This window comes from Oncorhynchus nerka, linkage group LG5 (assembly GCF_034236695.1).
Source record: "Oncorhynchus nerka isolate Pitt River linkage group LG5, Oner_Uvic_2.0, whole genome shotgun sequence".
In the NCBI taxonomy this organism is placed as follows: domain Eukaryota; kingdom Metazoa; phylum Chordata; class Actinopteri; order Salmoniformes; family Salmonidae; genus Oncorhynchus; species Oncorhynchus nerka.
The window spans coordinates 55,773,966-55,793,838 of NC_088400.1; the positions used below are offsets into that span (position 1 = coordinate 55,773,966).

The 19,873-nt window shown below is 44.6% G+C and overlaps 1 protein-coding gene across 1 annotated transcript in view; it reads left to right on the top strand.

Moving 5' to 3' along the window:
* Positions 1–19,873, top strand: part of LOC115129676 (double-stranded RNA-specific editase 1-like) — a 64,146-nt gene that overhangs the window by 14,071 nt on the left and 30,202 nt on the right. Inside the window, exon 3 of the mRNA XM_029660286.2 lies at positions 14,634–14,683. The gene's annotated coding sequence lies outside the window, so the exon portion shown is untranslated. The remainder of the gene's footprint in view (positions 1–14,633; positions 14,684–19,873) is intronic.

Genomic DNA, 19,873 nt, shown 5'->3' on the forward strand with positions numbered 1-19,873 from the left:
AAAAAAATAACCTCAACCAAATGTTTTCTGTAGTTGCGGATCAGACCTGGACAACGGTCAGGAGGAATTTTGGACCATTCCTCTTTACAAAACTGTTTCAGTTCAGCAATGTTCTTGGGATGTCTGGTGTGAACCGCTCTCTTGAGGTCATGTCACAGCATCTCAATCAGGTTGAGGTCAGGACTCTGACTGGGCCTGTCCAGAAGGCATATTTTCTTCTGTCTTTCTTTCTTTCTTTCTTTCTTCTTCCATTCTTTCTCCATTCTGTTGTTGATTCACTTCTGTGTTTTGGGTCGTTGTCCTGTTGCATCACCCAACTTACATTGTAGAATAATAGTGAAGACATCAAAACTATGAAATAACACATATGGAATCATGTAGTAACCAAAAAAGTGTTTATTTTTCTGAGAAATGAAGACTCTGCCATGCAAGAAATTGCCAAGAAACTGAAGATCTCGTACAACGCTGTGTACTACTCCCGTCACAGAACAGCTCAAACTGTCTCTAACCAGAATAGAAAGAGGAATGGGAGGCCCCGGTGCACAACTGAGCAAGAGGACAAGTACATTAGAGTGTCTAGTTTGAGAAACAGACGCCTCACAAGTCCCCAACTGGCATCTTCATTAAATAGTACCTGCAAAACACCAGTCTCAACGTCAGAAGACGTCGTCGTGAAGAGGCGACTCCGGGATGCTGGCCTTCTAGGCAGATTTGCAAAGAAAAACCCATATCTCAGACTGGCCAATAAAGAGAAAAGATTAGGACACTGAAGAACACAGACACAGGAAAGAGGAACTCTGTTTCAGAAGAAAGTTCTTTGTTTCTGGTCATTTTGAGCCTGTGATCGAACCCACAACTAGTCTAAAGAAGGCCAGTTTTATTGCTTCTTTAATCAGGACAACAGTTTTCAGCTGTGCTAACATAATTGCAAAGGGTTTTCTAATGATCAATTAGCCTTTTAAAATAATAAACTTGGATTAGCTAACATAACATTGGAACACAGGAGTGATGGTTGCTGATAATGCTGATAATGGGCCTCTGTTCGCCTATGTATATGTTCCATTAAAAAAATCTGCTGTTTCCAGCTCCAACAGTCCAACAGTCATTTACAACATGAACAATGTCTACACTGTATTTCTGATCAATTTGGTTATTCAAGGAAATCTCTAAGTGACCCCAAACGTTTGAACGGTAGTGTGCATATCTACATCAAATAGTTCCTCTCTTATTTCACTGGAGCCAGTACATCACTGGGGCTGAGCTCCCTGCCATCCAGGACATCTATATCAGGAAGGAAGGAAGGCCCAGAAAATGGTTAAAAACTCCAACCACCTAAGCCATAGACTATTCTCTCTGCTTCCGGTGCATCAAGTCTGACACCAACGGGCTCTTGAACAGCGTCTATCCCCAAGTAATAAGACTGATAAATAGCTAACAAAATAGCTCCACGTACCATCTGAGTAGACCATGTGTCTTTATTGACCGTTTATTTGTATTTTTGCACTGTTTCTATTAGAGGTCGACCGATTAATCGGAATGGCTGATTAATTAGGGCCGATTTCAAGTTTTCATAACAATCGGAAATCGTTATTTTTGGGTGCCGATTTTCCAATTTTTTAAAACATTTTAATTACATTTAGTTTTTATACTTTTATTTAACCAGGCAAGTCAGTTAAGAACACATTCTTATTTTCAATGACGGCCTAGGTGGGTTAACTGCCTCGTTCAGGGTCAGAACGATGATTAGCGTGCACTGCGCCCGGCCCACCACAGGAGTCGCTGGTGCGCGATGAGACAAGGATATCCCTACCGGCCAACCCCTCCCTAACCCGGACGACGCTAGGCCAATTGTGCGTCGCCCCACGGACCGCCCGGTCGCGGCCGGTTACGACAGAGCCTGGGCGCGAACCCAGAGTCTCTGGTGGCACAGCTGGCGCTGCAGTACAGCGCCCTTAACCACTGCGCCACCCGGGAGGCAACCTAAAACATCTTACCTGGGAATATTGAAGACTCATGTTAAAAGGAACCACCAGCTTTCATATGTTCTCTTGTTCTGAGCAAGGAACTGGAACGTTAGCTTTCTTACATAGCACTTATTGCACTTTTACTTTCTTCTCCAACACTTTGTTTTTGCATTATTTAAACCAAATTGAACATGTTTCATTATTTACTTGAGGTTACATTGATTTTATTGATGTATTATATTAAGTTAAAATAAGTGTTCATTCAGTATTGTTGTAATTGTCATTATTACAAATAAAACTTTTTTTTTTTTAAATGGCCGATTTAATCGGCATTGGCTTTTTTGGTCCTCCAATAATCGGTATCGGTATCAGTGTTGAAAAATCATAATCGGTCGACCTCTAGTCTCTATGCACACTCACAGGGCCCTACACGCTTACACATTCACTCACTCCATCACCTGCTCACTCACACGTAATATGCACATACATTTACACTGACTCTACACACAAGCACACCCACTAACATACAAGCTGTTGCTACTCTGTTTGTCTTATATCCTGTTACCTACTCACCTTACCCCTAACCGTATCTACTTCTATCGGTCCATTATCCCTACACATTGTAAATATGGTGTTGGAACCAACCCTGTATATATACTGAACAACAATATAAACATTTACATACATTTACATTTAAGTCATTTAGCAGACGCTCTTATCCAGAGCGACTTACAAATTGGTGCGTTCACCTTAAGACATCCAGTGGAACAGCCACTTTACAATAGTGCATCTAAATCTTTTAAGGGGGGGGTGAGAAGGATTACTTTATCCTATCCTAGGTATTCCTGAAAGAGGTGGGGTTTCAGGTGTCTCCGGAAGGTGGTGATTGACTCCGCTGTCCTGGCGTCGTGAGGGAGTTTGTTCCACCATTGGGGGGCCAGAGCAGCGAACAGTTTTGACTGGGCTGAGCGGGAACTGTACTTCCTCAGTGGTAGGGAGGCGAGCAGGCCAGAGGTGGATGAACGCAGTGCCCTTGTTTGGGTGTAGGGCCTGATCAGAGCCTGGAGGTACTGAGGTGCCGTTCCCCCTCACAGCTCCGTAGGCAAGCACCATGGTCTTGTAGCGGATGCAAGCTTCAACTGGAAGCCAGTGGAGAGAGCGGAGGAGCGGGGTGACGTGAGAGAACTTGGGAAGGTTGAACACCAGACGGGCTGCGGCGTTCTGGATGAGTTGTAGGGGTTTAATGGCACAGGCAGGGAGCCCAGCCAACAGCGAGTTGCAGTAATCCAGACGGGAGATGACAAGTGCCTGGATTAGGACCTGCGCTGCTTCCTGTGTGAGGCAGGGTCGTACTCTGCGGATGTTGTAGAGCATGAACCTACAAGAACGGGCCACCGCCTTGATGTTAGTTGAGAACGACAGGGTGTTGTCCAGGATCACGCCAAGGTTCTTAGCGCTCTGGGAGGAGGACACAATGGAGTTGTCAACCGTGATGGCGAGATCATGGAATGGGCAGTCCTTCCCCGGGAGGAAGAGCAGCTCCGTCTTGCCGAGGTTCAGCTTGAGGTGGTGATCCGTCATCCACACTGATATGTCTGCCAGACATGCAGAGATGCGATTCGCCACCTGGTCATCAGAAGGGGAAAGGAGAAGATTAATTGTGTGTCGTCTGCATAGCAATGATAGGAGAGACCATGTGAGGTTATGACAGAGCCAAGTGACTTGGTGTATAGCGAGAATAGGAGAGGGCCTAGAACAGAGCCCTGGGGGACGCCAGTGGTGAGAGCGCGTGGTGAGGAGACAGATTCTCGCCACGCCACCTGGTAGGAGCGACCTGTCAGGTAGGACGCAATCCAAGCGTGGGCCGCGCCGGAGATGCCCAACTCGGAGAGGGTGGAGAGGAGGATCTGATGGTTCACAGTATCGAAGGCAGCCGATAGGTCTAGAAGGATGAGAGCAGAGGAGAGAGAGTTAGCTTTAGCAGTGCGGAGGGCCTCCGTGATACAGAGAAGAGCAGTCTCAGTTGAATGACTAGTCTTGAAACCTGACTGATTTGGATCAAGAAGGTCATTCTGAGAGAGATAGCGGGAGAGCTGGCCAAGGACGGCACGTTCAAGAGTTTTGGAGAGAAAAGAAAGAAGGGATACTGGTCTGTAGTTGTTGACATCGGAGGGATCGAGTGTAGGTTTTTTCAGAAGAGGTGCAACCCTCGCTCTCTTGAAGACAGAAGGGACGTAGCCAGCGGTCAGGGATGAGTTGATGAGCGAGGTGAGGTAAGGGAGAAGGTCTCCGGAAATGGTCTGGAGAAGAGAGGAGGGAATAGGGTCAAGCGGGCAGGTTGTTGGGCGGCCGGCCGTCACAAGACGCAAGATTTCATCTGGAGAGAGAGGGGAGAAAGAGGTCAGAGCACAGGGTAGGGCAGTGTGAGCAGAACCAGCGGTGTCATTTGACTTAGCAAACGAGGATCGGATGTCGTCGACCTTCTTTTCAAAATGGTTGACGAAGTCATCTGCAGAGAGGGAGGAGGGGGAGGGGGAGGAGGATTCAGGAGGGAGGAGAAGGTGGCAAAGAGCTTCCTAGGGTTAGAGGCAGATGCTTGGAATTTAGAGTGGTAGAAAGTGGCTTTAGCAGCAGAGACAGAAGAGGAAAATGTAGAGAGGAGGGAGTGAAAGGATGCCAGGTCCGCAGGGAGGCGAGTTTTCCTCCATTTCCGCTCGGCTGCCCGGAGCCCTGTTCTGTGAGCTCGCAATGAGTCGTCGAGCCACGGAGCAGGAGGGGAGGACCGAGCCGGCCTGGAGGATAGGGGACATAGAGAATCAATGGATGCAGAAAGGGAGGAGAGGAGGGTTGAGGAGGCAGAATCAGGAGATAGGTTGGAGAAGGTTTGAGCAGAGGGAAGAGATGATAGGATGGAAGAGGAGAGAGTAGCGGGGGAGAGAGAGCGAAGATTGGGACGGCGCGATACCATCCGAGTAGGGGCAGTGTGGGAAGTGTTGGATGAGAGCAAGAGGGAAAAGGATACAAGGTAGTGGTCGGAGACTTGGAGGGGAGTTGCAGTGAGGTTAGTGGAAGAACAGCATCTAGTAAAGATGAGGTCGAGCGTATTGCCTGAAACGCAACTGCCAGATGGTGAAGCGTGATTCATCACTCCAGAGGACGCGTTTCCACTGCTCCAGAGTCCAATGGCGGCGAGCTTTACACCACTCCAGCCCGACGCTTGGCATTGCGCATGGTGATCTTAGGTTTTTGTGAGGCTGCTCGGCCACGGAAAGGCATTTCATTAAGCTCCTGACGAACAGTTCTTGTGCTTCTAGAGGCAGTTTGGAACTTGGGAATGTGAATGTTGCAACTGTCGCTCCTAGATATTTCCACTTCACTATAAAAACACTTACAGTTGACCGGGGCAGCTCTAGCAGGGCAGTAATTTGACGAACTGACTTGTTGGAAAAGTTGGCATTCTATGACGGTGCCACGTTGAAAGTCACTGAGCCATTCTACTGTCAATGTTTGTCTATGGAGATTGCATGGCTGTGTGCTCGATTTTATACACCTGCCAGCAACGGGTGTGGCTGAAATAGCCGAGTCCACTAATTTGAAAGGGTGTCCACATACTTTTGTATATTCAGTATGGTGTATTTCTCGTGTTTTTATTTATTTACATTTTCTTATAGTTATACTATTTGGATATTGAATACTGTACTGTTGGGCAGGGCTCGCAGGTTAGGCATTTTTACTGTACTTGTGCATGTGACAATAACACTTTTTTTTCAGCGTTTTATTTACTGCTCTCTGTCGGCTTTCATTTGTCCAGTGGCACGCTGGACTGGACATGGCTGGACTGCTTTGACAGAACAGATTGAATCCTCACAAACAAAACACCCTCTACCTCACTCTCCTGTCTCTCAGGGATTGACGGTGGTTCTGCTTCACTGCGCCACCTGAGGGGAGAGCCATTCTCTGTCTCGCTCCCCTCTCTCCCTGTCAGTGTGTCGGAGGCCTGTTTGTCTGCGTCCTCCATTGGCAAATGACTGCAGGCAATGTGGACTAGACAGGCCTGGGACTGGAGCTCTTCCGAGGGTGTGAGCCACTGCATCCCACTGCTGCCCTGTCGATCACGATCATCCGCCTCCAGCGTGTGTGTGCGCTTGCGTACGTGCATGTGTCCGTGCGAGCGCGCGCGTGCGTGAAATACAGTGCAGATGTGGGCCGTGGCAGCAGACAGGCAGACGACATAAATAGTAAATAGTGTCTGGAGCAGTACGTTAGCAGATGTTAGCCTCTTCTTCCAGCCTGAGCTGCTTCGTGTCGGGTGTGTATGTTGTCCAGACATCTCTCTGTCCGCCAGGGATTCTGCTGCTCCATTCACCACCCCTTTCTGATTTATAACACACCACACATGGTATCGGTTCAGCATGATTTTTTACACTCACTCTGCATGGTTTGTATATTTATTAAGTGCTATTTTCACAGCTGTAGGACATTTTGAACTTGGAGGTGTGGTGGTGTCACCCTGGGGTCTTTTCCTGATCTGCTTGGTAGCCAAATGTACTGCCTGCTTCTACAGGCATGTCCTTGAGAGAGTGTTTAGCAGCTTTTAAGTCTGTCCAGAAGAACAATGAATTCCGACCTGCTAGAAAAGCTAAATCAAAAAAGGGATAGGGTCTTTGGGGGCGGAAGGTAGCCTAGTGGTTAGAGCGATGGGCCAGTAACCGAAATGTTGCTGGATCGAATCCCCGAGCTGACAAGGTAAGAATCTGTCGTTCTGCCCCTGAACAGTTAACCCACTGTTCCCCCGGTAGGCCGTCATTGTAAATAAGAAATTGTTCTTAACTGACTTAGTTAAATAAAGGTTACATTTATGTTTTTTGGTCCAGGGCCATGTTTGCATGATTGCTTAACACTCCCAGCAATGGGAGCACATCCTTTTCTAGAATCTTATTCTATTGTAAGTTGCTTTTGGATAAAGAAAGTATCTGCCAGTGGCATACGTTTTTCAGAGTTAACGGCTCTGCTTGTCTCCTTAATTTGATCCCTCTTTTCAGGAAATGCACATTTGTAGTGTATTAAGAGTAAAAAAAAAAATAGAAGGCTTCTAAAGTTGGTAATTTCCCGCTTTGACATTTCAGATTTGATTTGCCCTTAACGAAAAATGTATCAACCCCTACAAAAAAATGTCAATTAACTATAATCCACATAATAATTCACGTTTCCTGTCGCTGCAGGATCATTCTCCCGCTGTAGCAAACTGGCTCAAATTAAGACCCTACATCTGTAGCAAGGCAGATTTCATGGCCTGGCTCTTCGTGGTCCCAAGACAGGGCGAAATCTCGCTTTGATTTCTCTGAGCTTTTCTCTTTACGGCCACTAAAGGTGAATGAGTCCCCAGAGTACGGTAGAGTTACATGGAGACCGGAACCGCTCGATGCGTTGTGTCTCTTAATGCATCAGAAACCATCTGTCTCAGTGGAAGCACTGTTGTTTGTATTGACAGAAGTGAGTCAAATGACTCCAAAGGGGCACTTTCCTTTTGGATTCTGGTTTTGAGAAGGAGCACAAGTCTGAAGGTATTTATAACGTGTAGGAGTGGTGACTTTTTAGATAACAATTAATAAGATTATCTGGACAGGGGAGACCTGACCTAGATCAGCTATACTCTTAGGCTGCGTTTACAAAGGCAGCCCAATTCAGATTTTTTTTTCTCCCCACTATCTGCTCTTTTCACCAATCACATGAGATCTTTTTCAGAGCTGATCTGATTGGTCAAAAGACCAATTAGTGAGAGAAAAAACATATCAGAATTGAGCTGCCTGTGTAAACGCAGCCTTAGACAGTGTCAATACAGACCAAGAACTCAGACCACCTCCCATAATACATGATGTTTGTCAGAAGATAGGTCAATAGGAGTCAGTACCTTGTCTCACAAAGTAGCCCTTTCCTACAGTCAAATGACCAAATCACCCTCTAGTGGCCTCATAGGTGGAATAGGTTATTCATATTTTTCATAATTTCATAAATAATAAAGAAAACAAAAGAAAAAGAAATGACGATGAAAATCTGATGTTTCTAATGTCAAACGGTTTTGTTATATTTCAGTCTTCTGTGATGTATATAAAGTGTAATATTGCAACGCAAACTCAAAATGTAATACAGTTCAACTCTATATCTGACATGGTACAGGCTTTTTACTCATACCCATGTCTGTGAGGTTTATACTTTTGTTTCAAAATATTTGTTCAAGAGTACCAAGAAACACTCTGTGTGACCCTGATTTAGCCCACTGCAGTAAAAGGTTAAAGGTGAAAAATCTCCACCACCTGTGAGGTGAAGAAGAATGTGTACTGTACTCCCTGCCCCTACAGGACTTGTTTTTTCCCCTGATGGTTAGTGAACTCAGGAAATAGACCTGGAATAACACAGAAAGGTGACATTAACATCATTTCAGAGGCCTGTCTGTGAGTTTTTTCTGGTGTTGTGTAAACAAGCTCTAGGAAGTTTAATAAACCATGCCTCAGTTCTTACGGTCATTATTCCGGCTATCACAGATTAGGAGTGATGGCTATTGGCTACACCTTTTTCCACATAATCATTTAAATATGAGCAACAAAGGATGTTAAAGTATTCTGATACAGTGGGGCAGGCATCCTCTCCTGGATCTCTCTATTATTTCTTCAAGGGCAAATGATTTATTTCTGTGTGGATTATTTTCTTTTTCCATCCCCCCACTGCAGGTGCTCATCCTTCATACAGGAGGCCCAGTAATATAATCCCCTGAATCTTAATCTCCTCTCTTGGAAATTATTTTTGGAAAACAGATTAAATGCAGAGAAACCAGGAGAAGCGCCATCTGGCCCCGTGGGCCCCACCCTGATAGGAACATGCTGATCTGTGCACCATAGAGATATAGTGTGCAGGGATGGCATCACCCTTACTGTGTTGCCTTGAATCGGTTATGTATGACCACTAAAGGGGTTACCATGGTTTTCACAGTAGTTTACAGGCAGCTCGGTGGCAAGTAGAATTCTGTATTTCATTTTACAGTACACCTACTGTAATATAAATACGGCATCAGAGCAAGTACTGTGTAATGACACAATACAATACCGTAAAATGTACTGTATTATACCGTAAAAAGTCAACGCTACCTTAATCAGAATGAATGGATGAGATTCATTGAGGGTTTGTATTTCACAATATTTGACTGTAATTACAAGCGGCTGGTGCAAGCAGGTTGGCTGCTAGGTAAAGTATTTACACATTACACCATATTAATGCATATTTGGTGGCACTTCTAGAGGCCTTAAGGCTTCCATCTTGGCAGCAACTACAGGGCAAAACAGAACAAAAGGACATGGGAAATTGCTCAACCATTTAAGGTTTAAGACTTGCTGCCACTCCATTCTGTCCCCTATACAAATTGGTGGGGCACTATAACCACATGAGTTAAATTGGTTACAGAATTCTCACTCACGGGTACAATAAATATAGCCTCTTACAAGGCACACCTCACAATATGTTAATAATGAGCCAGAAACAACAAACCATGCAAAAGGTTTTTGGGCTCTACAAAGATACGGTGCGAGACACTGTATTCTGTGGGGTTGATTACAGTGCCATTGGAGATACAGCAATTCTTTCCCCGCCTACAACCTTTTCCCACAATGCACCATAATTTACAGTATGCTGCAGCAAATCATTTTAGAGTATTTTACTGTTGACAATACTCAGAATGACTGTATAAATGACAGTTTTCCGTTACAGTGGATGAACAATCGATTAGGCATGTATCGTGTGTACAGTCGGATATGTATGTAGGCCTGTCCTATGATGATTACACCACACACAGTGGAAGTGTATTATCAATGGCAATATAATGGTGTTCTAGAAGCTTTAGAGTGTGGGGCCAGTAACCGAAAAGTCGCTGGTTTCAAATACCCGAGCCGAAAAATCTGTCGACGTGCCCTTGAACAAGGCACTGGGGGGCGCTGTACTACTATGGCTGACCCGGTGAAACAACACATTTCACTGCACCTATCCAGTGTGTGTGGCAATAAAACATAGAAATATTTTGGGTATGCAGAATATGTATTGCCATATATCTCCATCAGTACGCCATCGTCATTTCAAAGGGACGTTACCGGCGGTGTGAATAGATGAATAGGGATTTTACTCCGTAACATTCAGTCATGTACGTTCCACCGCTGAGAGCAGTAAAACTGGTTTGATGGTCACAAGGGAGTCATTCTCTGTAGAGACTGTCACCTCAGATATTTATTGGAGCCTGTGCATCAGCTCAGTATCGTAAACCCGATTGTTAAAGGTGCAATCTGTGATTGCTTGCATCAGTTATTTCACTATATTTTTTGAAGAATACACTTTTGAAGAATGTAACTTGTAAATTCCTCATAAGCTTAGTTCAGTTGTCTTACCCAATCAGAATCCAAAATAAAAGCTTGTTTTACTCCTTTGTTTGTAAACAATACAATAAAATAAAAAGTATTTAACTCAGCAAGTCAGTTAAGAGCAAATTCTTATTTACAATGACGGCCTACACCGGCCAAACCCAGACAACGCTGGTCCAATTGTGCGCCGCCCTATGGGACTCCCAATCACGGCCGGTTGTGATACAGCCTGGATTCGAACCAGGGTGTCTGTAGTGACGCCTCTAGCACTGAGATGCAGTGGCTTAGACCACTGCGCCACTGTATAGCCTTAAAACATAGTTTTAACCATCATATTAATCTCAGATGGGCAGTCCTTTCATCCATAGCTCTGTCTATGAATTTTAAAGGGGTAAAAATGAAAATAGCAATAAAAAATAGAAAATAGCAATCACGAGCCAAAAGTGGTCCCCGAAAATTGCGTACTACATCATATGTGTGCCACATCATCTCTCTCTCTCTCTCCTCATTGGAAAACGCTGGGCAGACCTCTTGCCAGCTGTTGCTTAAATGCGAGGGGCTGAACCTCATTGGATAAAACTCAAATTGCTAGAGGGCTTGCCAAGGTGGAGAGAAATGTAGGGAAAATGGCATGGCACAGCTTCAAGAAAACGGTCGCTAATTGAGGTACTACAGTACATATGCTCGTAGATTATGCATGTATGAACTACACATTGACACATCCAGCCCAAAGCGGGAGGTTGACAAAATGCTTTCTCAGTCGCTAAAGTACCAGAGAATGCCTTTAATGTTTCTCTCTGCTTGTAAATGAATCGTACATAGGCTACTGTATAAGTTTCACACAGCAATACTTAACAGTGAAAAAAACATCGCTCATCACAATGTAACGTCAACGTAACGTTAATGTGGCGTCAATGTAAGATTAATGTAACATGAATTCCATTAAGTGAAACTGTAATGAAATAGCCGTATATACACTAAAACCCACATGTTTAAAAGAGCCACCCCAGACTGCTCATCATCAGGACTGTCCGAAAGCAAAGCACTCTTGACAGTGAGTCAACATCACCGGTTCCTTACTCCACGCTCCCGTCTCACTACTGTACTACAGGAATTGGTTTTGATTTCCATACATGAATTGTGAGGATGGGCTTGCCCTGCTCATTCAAGAGGCATACAACTGGAAGAGTTTGGACAAGTGTACTGGCCCGGGAGGGAGGCGTACAGGCCAAGGGGTCGGAACAGACGAGTGAGGAAGTGAACTCCCCTCAGGAAGAAGGTGGGGGAAAATCCATGGGCTCATCGTCACACAATACAATATGCATGTGCGTTGTTAGCTGCAACCTTCTACCTGCCAAAATGGTATTCCTCCTCTCATTCACTCTCATTCTGCGGTCTGGTTGTGGACAAAGATAGATCTATCAGCCCTTTACGAGGGCCACCTTCAGAAAGAGACCCTCTCAAACAGACTTTGGGAATGTTTGGTTTCTCTGCATGGTTCAGTGAGGAGATATCCAGTCTTTTTTTAAATCGAGCTAGTGCAGGTGCTATTTGCATGTGGCTCCCACAAAATGGGCTCTAATGATTATTTTTTGTGTCATATTTCCTTGGCAATTAGAAGCACCATGGACTCTGTAAACTGTACCAATACTCTGTCGAACACACTGAGTTTTCAAACCTTTGTCACTTGTGACCACAGTCTCTCTATGCACAGGGAAATTACCCTAAACATCAGGCACCATAAAGCATCAAATGGAATCACTGGTGTACCAAATTACCATCAGCACATGTGGGTCTGCCTGAGTAACCTACCCCTGGAGCCCTCTGGGCTGTGTTCCAAATGGCACCCAATTCCCTATGTAGTGCACCACTTTTGACCAGAGCTACTGGCGTACCGGACACCCCCTGCAGCCCCTGCAAGGTGTGGGGGGGCCCGTGTGCCTGTCATCGATGTCTATTTTATTTTTTTATCCTCAAAAAAGTCATTCGTAAACCTTTTTAATTTCCATATGCGCTAGGAAACTTAAGCATTTGTTTCTTGGGCTTCAAGAATGTGCCTGATCAAAGTGCCTCAGGCCTTGAAATAGAAATAATTGATTGAAAGTAAAGGGATATCGGTGAACAAATGCCGTGGTAAAGGCTACGACGGTGCCAGTGGAATGAGTGGCGCTTACTCACGGGTTCAAAAGCACATGTCAGGCCGAGAGTTTCACACATTGTTCACATACTTTAACGTGTATTGTTTGCGTACTTTAACGTGTATTGTTCGCGTACTTTAACGTGTATTGTTCGCATACTTTAACGTGTATTGTTTGCGTACTTTCGCATACTTTAACGTGTATTGTTCGCGTACTTTAACGTGTATTGTTCGCATACTTTCGCGTACTTTAACGTGTATTGTTCGCGTACTTTAACGTGTATTGTTCGCGTACTTTAGCGTGTATTGTTCGCGTACTTTAACGTGTATTGTTTGCGTATTTTGGCATACTTTAACGTGTTGTTCGCGTACTTTAACGTGTATTGTTCGCGTACTTTAGCGTGTATTGTTAACGTGTATTGTTCGCGTACTTTAACGTGTATTGTTCACGTACTTTAACGTGTATTGTTCGCGTACTTTAACGTGTATTGTTCGCGTACTTTAGCGTGTATTGTTCACGTACTTTAACGTGTATTGTTCGCGTATTCTTTAACGTGTATTGTTCGCATACTTTAACGTGTATTGTTCGCGTACTTTAACCTTACGGGGGAGGGGGTCAAGAAACCTGTGTTACGCTAAAACTAGTGCACTGGGTAGGGAGTGAGATAGGTGACGTTTGAGACGCAGGCCCCCAGAGCCTCGGAGCAGGTCGGATGTTGAATAGGCTGATTACTCCCCTCTCCCCTGTCCCTAGTCCCTAGCATTTTGATGTGCAGGGGGAGAGAAATGATGCAGCTGACACCAGCAACTGATTAACCTGTCAAGATATTGATGAAACCTGCATGCAGATAGGATAGTGAAGGGGGGGAAAGAGCAGGCCGTTTGCTATAGAGTGCCTGTTCTTCATCACCACTTATCTGCAGATTACCTTCTGTGCAATGCATCCCAGAATGCTTCCATGGCTTTATAATGAATAACTGTTTTGAGGAATGACCTGGAGTGGTCTATGATGAAAATCGAGCCAAACAAGAGATTCGGAGCTGTTTAAGTAAAGCAATTAATACATGTTGGGGTTGAAAGGGCCAAGAGAACACGAGAGTGCGTCCTGCTTAAACATCTGAACCATGGCACAAACCATGATGCCGTAAATTAAGCTGCAGCTTTGGAATGGGGCATGCAGTAGACCTGTAAAGGAATGGAGGACCTCGTTAGCATTCTTCTGGAGCCGTGAATGCCTACAGCTGTCTGTCGAGGAAGTGGTGATGTGTCAAAGGAAGTGTTTCTCTGTGATGTCCAGCGGGCAGCATCTGTGCCCTTGAGTTAATTGCAGATGTTGTGAATAAGATGCGCGCGCTTGATTCGCAGGGCGTAACAAGAGCACACACTGCGTTCGACTTCTTCGCAGAACACGAGTGACGGTACCCCGTTACCAATGCGATGTTCAATTGTTCTCGTTTTCGGATGAATGTGGCCCGGCCCTGGCTCCCTGCACCTGCAACTGTTACTTTGACTTTGAGTTCTGTGGGCTGCCAGAGTAGGCTGTAACTGTGTTGATATTAGATAAGGGGAGAGTGTCATTCTGTCCAGTACTTAGTTCATTTCTGGCCTGTAGTTTCAGGTTGGGGTTAGAGGCAGCTCTGCTGTCAAGTCAGACCGGCCCCGTGGCACACTGACAAACCGAGCAGTGAGCGGGTTCCCATACACTCACCCTCCTAGTGCGTCCACTTCTGATCATCATCACACCCCTTCACGTGCACTCTGTTTGTTACCGTGTGTTCTCAACAGGATCGGCTAGCCACTGAAATGACCCTACTGTCGTGTGATCAGAGGTTGGGATCTAGCCCTAACTCTGCATTAACGGTGTGATTCAGCATCATACTGCAGCTGACCAAGGAGCACGATTAATGAATGTGCCCTGTGTGGCTTCCAGACACCACACCACTGCATTTCAATGTGATATACCAAAATGTCATAGAAAGCTCAAATGTGAGTAGTTCAAGAGTTCCATCTAGTGGGTGTTTGATGCTACTACATGATTGTCCACTTTTACCACAGCCAGAGGACTGCAAAGGCTTGGCAGTATGAACTGTACAGGTGGTTTTACTTACTGTTTTTATATATTTTTTTTTTCAGATCACTGGATCCACCAATTACACCCAGAGCCCTCAGCAGATATAAATCAGGTGGGTGACCCATTTTCTAATTTGATTGACTTTTCATTTTCAGGCCCAGGGCCGGCCCGCTCGTTAAGCAGGATTAGGCGACTGCCTGTGGCAGCTGTTGGAAGGATGCATCGTTGCTGCGCTCCGTCAACATTTCATCCAGAAAAACAATGGAACGTAAATCATGTATCAAGTGAAGCATATGGTAGAAAGAGTATGTGGCCTTTTCTGTAGCCTACAGGCTGGAGATAAAATGGATGACAATGTAATGAGACAGAAACGTTAACATCATGTAGGTTTCTCAGATCAAATTGCCGAACCTAAAATGGCACCCAAATCAAATAAAAAAATTACGCTGACATGTTAACAAACAGAATATCCTAAAAACAGGACAGGTCAAAGTGGAATGGACAATCAGGCTACTCACAACTGATGTCCAGGAGTTTGATCCCGTGGGCTAAATAGCCGTGATCAGGGGTTTCAAGTTTTTTTACAAACTGATCATAGCGAAAAAGAAAACACTGCTACATTTCCCGCTGTGTAAACACATTGCAAATATGTTCATGTAGCTGATGTTCAGAGCAAATAGCCAAATTGATTAAAGCCAAGACAACGGCCTGTTTTACAAACGGTGGGCCTACCACATAGATGGGCATTCCTAATATTCCACTGTGGCCAATATGGTAGACTACACGCTGTCTTTTACATGTTTTTTGTTGTGTTTTATAGAAGGTAGGCCTACCACATAGATGGGCATTCCTAAAATTCCATTTCAGGCGACACTAGTCTGTACCTCAGTAAACACGGACTGACACTGACGCCTTTTGGATGTCTTTTTTTGGTGCAGTCCAGATCAAATCTGAACCAATCATAAGACGTCTATTTGTCCGGTCTGGACCAGCCTTGATTTGGCTCAAGCATAGAAGTCTATAAATGACGTCTTTTCAACTTCATTCAGGACTGAAAAGGAACCTGGTTTCAATGCCCGGGAAAATATGTCTTTTCACCTTTCATTTAGAACCTAAATTGAACCTAACTTCAACGTTTGGAAAAATCCATCTTTTTTTAAAATGTCTTTTCAACGTAATTTTACTTACTTGGACTATTCTAGTAGTGGCTGCAGTTTTTTGTCATGCTAGGGTGGCAGAACGCCCAGGACCGTCCCTGCCTCAGGCCACACACCTGTTGTCATTTTCTCTATGGATTAACAAAATAGCAGGCGTTAAAAATATCTATAAATACAAAATGGATACTAAAAAAAGTATTTGTGTCCCGACTTTGGCATTGTATAGCCAACTTATATAGAGAAATGTTTTGTTTACAAGCAAATGTCATGTTAAGTGATACATACGTGCGCATGCTTGCATCAAAAAGCCCTGTAGCAGAATAGCTTATACGCTGATGTCCGGACATTGACAAAACTAAAGCAGTGAGTGAATGATTGCTTTGTAAACGCACAAGACTGATTAGCTATGCTCAACAAGTATGTTCTTCTTCTGGCTTTATCCATCTCTATTTGTGATATCTTTCCTTGGCTTGCTGGGTAATCAATCATCAGTTGTCATCTGCAATGTTGTGGAGGATAACCATCTTATTGAGTATTTGTTAACCCTTTAGACTTGTGTGGAATTGGCCTATATGGATAGGGATGAATTGAAATGTTTCTTACAGAAGAACTATGAAATGCATAAGCAAGCACACAGTAGAAAGGGAACCGTTTGGAGATTACGGGACAAAGTTGAGGACACACATGAGACTCATTCCAAACATGACACTGTTGATTTGATGTGCGTTTTACATTTAATGTACCTTTCACTGCATTTGTTGATAACAACATCTGAAAATACCCTGGATACATTCAGTAACATGATAAGAATATTCCTGGGAAATGTGGGGTAGGTGCAACATAAAACAAACCAAAACAATGACAAGGGTTTGAGTGAGATGACAACGGGTTTGAGTGAGACGTGGCCACACACCTCACCAAAGTGTGCACAGTTCCTATGTCATTTCAATGCACTTTTATGACTCAATGAATAGTCTTCCGGTGGTTTTTTTGAGGACTCCTAGCTGTGCCGTTGAGGAACTAGAGCAAGCACACATGTAGTTGTTTTGTTTGGAAGACAACCCCCCCCCCACCGCCCAATCACACAATTACTTTTGTTGTTCACGCAATCGAAAAACGGCCCATTACAGATCGCAATCTGGCATCATTGGAAAGCTTGTTCTATTGCCAACATGACTAGTTAAGTTATAAAATATAATCTTACAGTGATAGGCTTTTCACGAGGCAATTCAGAGAAACAAATTGTCATTTTGGTGCGCATAGAAAGGAGCCATGAGTGCATTCAGGTGCGTGTTCTTCACAATAGACAAACCCAGGCTCATTCTGTTCAGAACAACCCAGGGTATGACGCCCTGTCATCTTGTAACTGTACATCAAACATACGGATCATGAACGCTGACACTGTATTTGACAGGAGTTGCATGATTTGGAAATGTGAAGTGCACCTTGCTTGTATGACGTCAAAGCGGTATTTATTCTTAATCGTCAACGTCTCATCTTTAAATGACGAAGAGTGCTCTTAATATGCAGCATTTCCATCACTCAGACAACAAAACATTAGCAAAAGTTGCCCAATTAGCAGAAGAGATGGGGGGGGCAAATTCTTCATGGGTTGCACAAGTTCAGAATGTCTGTCAGTCAAAACCCATACAATGCTGTGAATCGCAGAGCCTGAGATCTGACGTCATTGATAGTATGTTACTGTACAGCCACTGTGTTCCAATTCAGACGCTTTATTAATGCCCAAATCTGCCATTTTCAACCCGCGTCCAGGTACAAGTATATTAACTGACAACTTCAGATGCAGTTTATGTATGTGTTCATATTCCCTTCAATGTAAACAAGCCCCTTTCTGATTCTAAACGACGTGCACCTTTTCATGACGCGGCCCGGGAAATGGGTATATTATGATGGGCTTGGTTCATTTGTGGTGATTACACCGCTCCAAGACATGCCACAAGGGGGCAGTGTAGGCCTGAGAACCTGTTTCTCATCTGGCGTTGGTACAGCATACTATCAGTAGATGAACGTCATCGCGTCTAACTGTGCATGTGCAGGCCATCAAATAAAAGGCACTCCTTCGATATGAAGTTGTTTTTGTCGAAAATGAAAATGTGTTAGTTTGTCACTTTCACGAGGTTGGAGTAATAATAGCATGTTCAACTATGTAAGACATTGGCTATAATCGAGGTTGTGCCTTTAGATTTCGAGAAAAGTAACAACTCAGGGAGAATTCCTCACTTCTCTCATTGACTTCTCAAACCCAAATCTCCAGCCTGGTCTGTTTCGCAAGCGTTCCCGGAAGTCTCGCGATGTTGTGCCTCTTGGGTTTAGAAACTCTGTGATACCATGTCAGATTTTGGTTCCAAAATATTTGGATCGCGTTCACTGGAGGGAGACAGAGGTCCACTATTATGTCATACTGTCTTTTTTGTGTTGTCACGAAACCCACAATGCACTACTTGTATTTTCTTACTGTATGTGTAATTAATATACAATTACAGCTCATCTCCCTCTCTTTATGAGGGCGAGGAGTTTCATAATAACCCCAGGCCAGATTTAGCTGATGCCTGAATGATAGTAGACATGGACACTAAGTGGTGTGGCGCTTCTACAGAGACCCAGCCAGGGAGCCACTGGTGCATGTCAGGACAATAATTACCCCCAGGATTAGAGAGGTCTGGATGGGGGACAGGTGTCAGGCGATACCTGAATGTGACACTGGGGTAACTGTGACACCATGACAGCAATGGGACAATATAGATCCTTTGAATGTGACATACGTGACTGTGACATGTGTCTCCTCAGATCACGGGGGTCAGTAAAGGAGAGGGCGAGTATTGGCCACCATTGGAGTGACGTTGGTTCGTTTTACAGCATTCATATAAAAGTACCGGCTGGCAAAGCTCATGACATCTCAGGGTGTGAACGACAGACAGGAGAGAGAGAGAGAGAGAGAGAGAGAGAGAGGAGAGCAAGAAAGAGAGGCATATTTTGCTATATTCATTTGACAGCTGTTTACCATGCTGGATCAACATGCCAGACATCACCCTCCTCCTCCTCCTCCTCCTCCACTGTCATAGCCTGACTGCACCTCCTCCACTTATACCTCGCCCTTCCTCCTCCTCCCAAAGTTGAGTGTGAGGGGAAGGAGGGAGGGTCTGCGCCTGGCGCCTGTACAGTACTTAGCGGAGTGAGAGAGGGAGGGGAAGTGCAGTGCCTCCTAGACTCTCCAGGCTAAAGAGAGCCTAGGGGCAACAGGGCAGCCTAAGGGGCAAAACGACTGCTTAGAGGCAACAGAAGAGCCCTGTTTGGCATGGCTCTGTTTCTGGATAGCTCCCAGTCCATGGGGACCGTGGGGGCCTATTACTGCTTGATCCGGAGGAGGTTCAAGAGGAGGCGCAAGAAACGCTCCGAGCGCAAAGGTACTCCTCTCCAGGAGGGATAGGCATTGTGTGTGTGTGGAGGGGAGTGCTCGTGTGGACTTGTGTGTGTATCTGTAGGTCTGTGGATTTTTTTTGTTATGTCACTGTACGTAACATTGATGTACTATTGGTTGATTGACGAATGCAAGGATTGCTCTTGTGTGCTTGTGTATTTGGTATTTACGGAGTTGTGAGCGTTATTACTGCACATGTTGTGTCTGAGAATGGCAGTTTTCAGATATTGGAAATATGCCATTGAGTTTGTGATAACAATATATGGTGGAGAATTCAGGCATAGAAATGAACAATGTTGTGGTTGAGTGCCTCAAATGCACGTTAAAAGTTTTTGAGGCAAACCTGTATTTCTAGTAGAATAGTATTACTTTATTTTCCACAGAAACAGAAACATCTATTTGTGTTGTGGTATTTGTGTCAGAAGGATCAAGAACTGTGTTTATGTCACATATAATCTTGCTTACTTGGACTATTCTAGTAGCGGCTGCAGTTTTCTGTCATGCTAGGGTGGCAGACCGGCCCGGCCTCAGGCCACACATCTGTCATTTTCTCTATGGATCTAGTTTTTCCCCTTTAAACAGCACTATAGTTGTCGTACATTCAACTCTGAACCGTACTGTCAGTGCCACTCAGACTTCACACACTATATACAGTACGGGTTATGTATTCTGTCATTTTCTATGACAGGATACAGGCTCAGCCCCT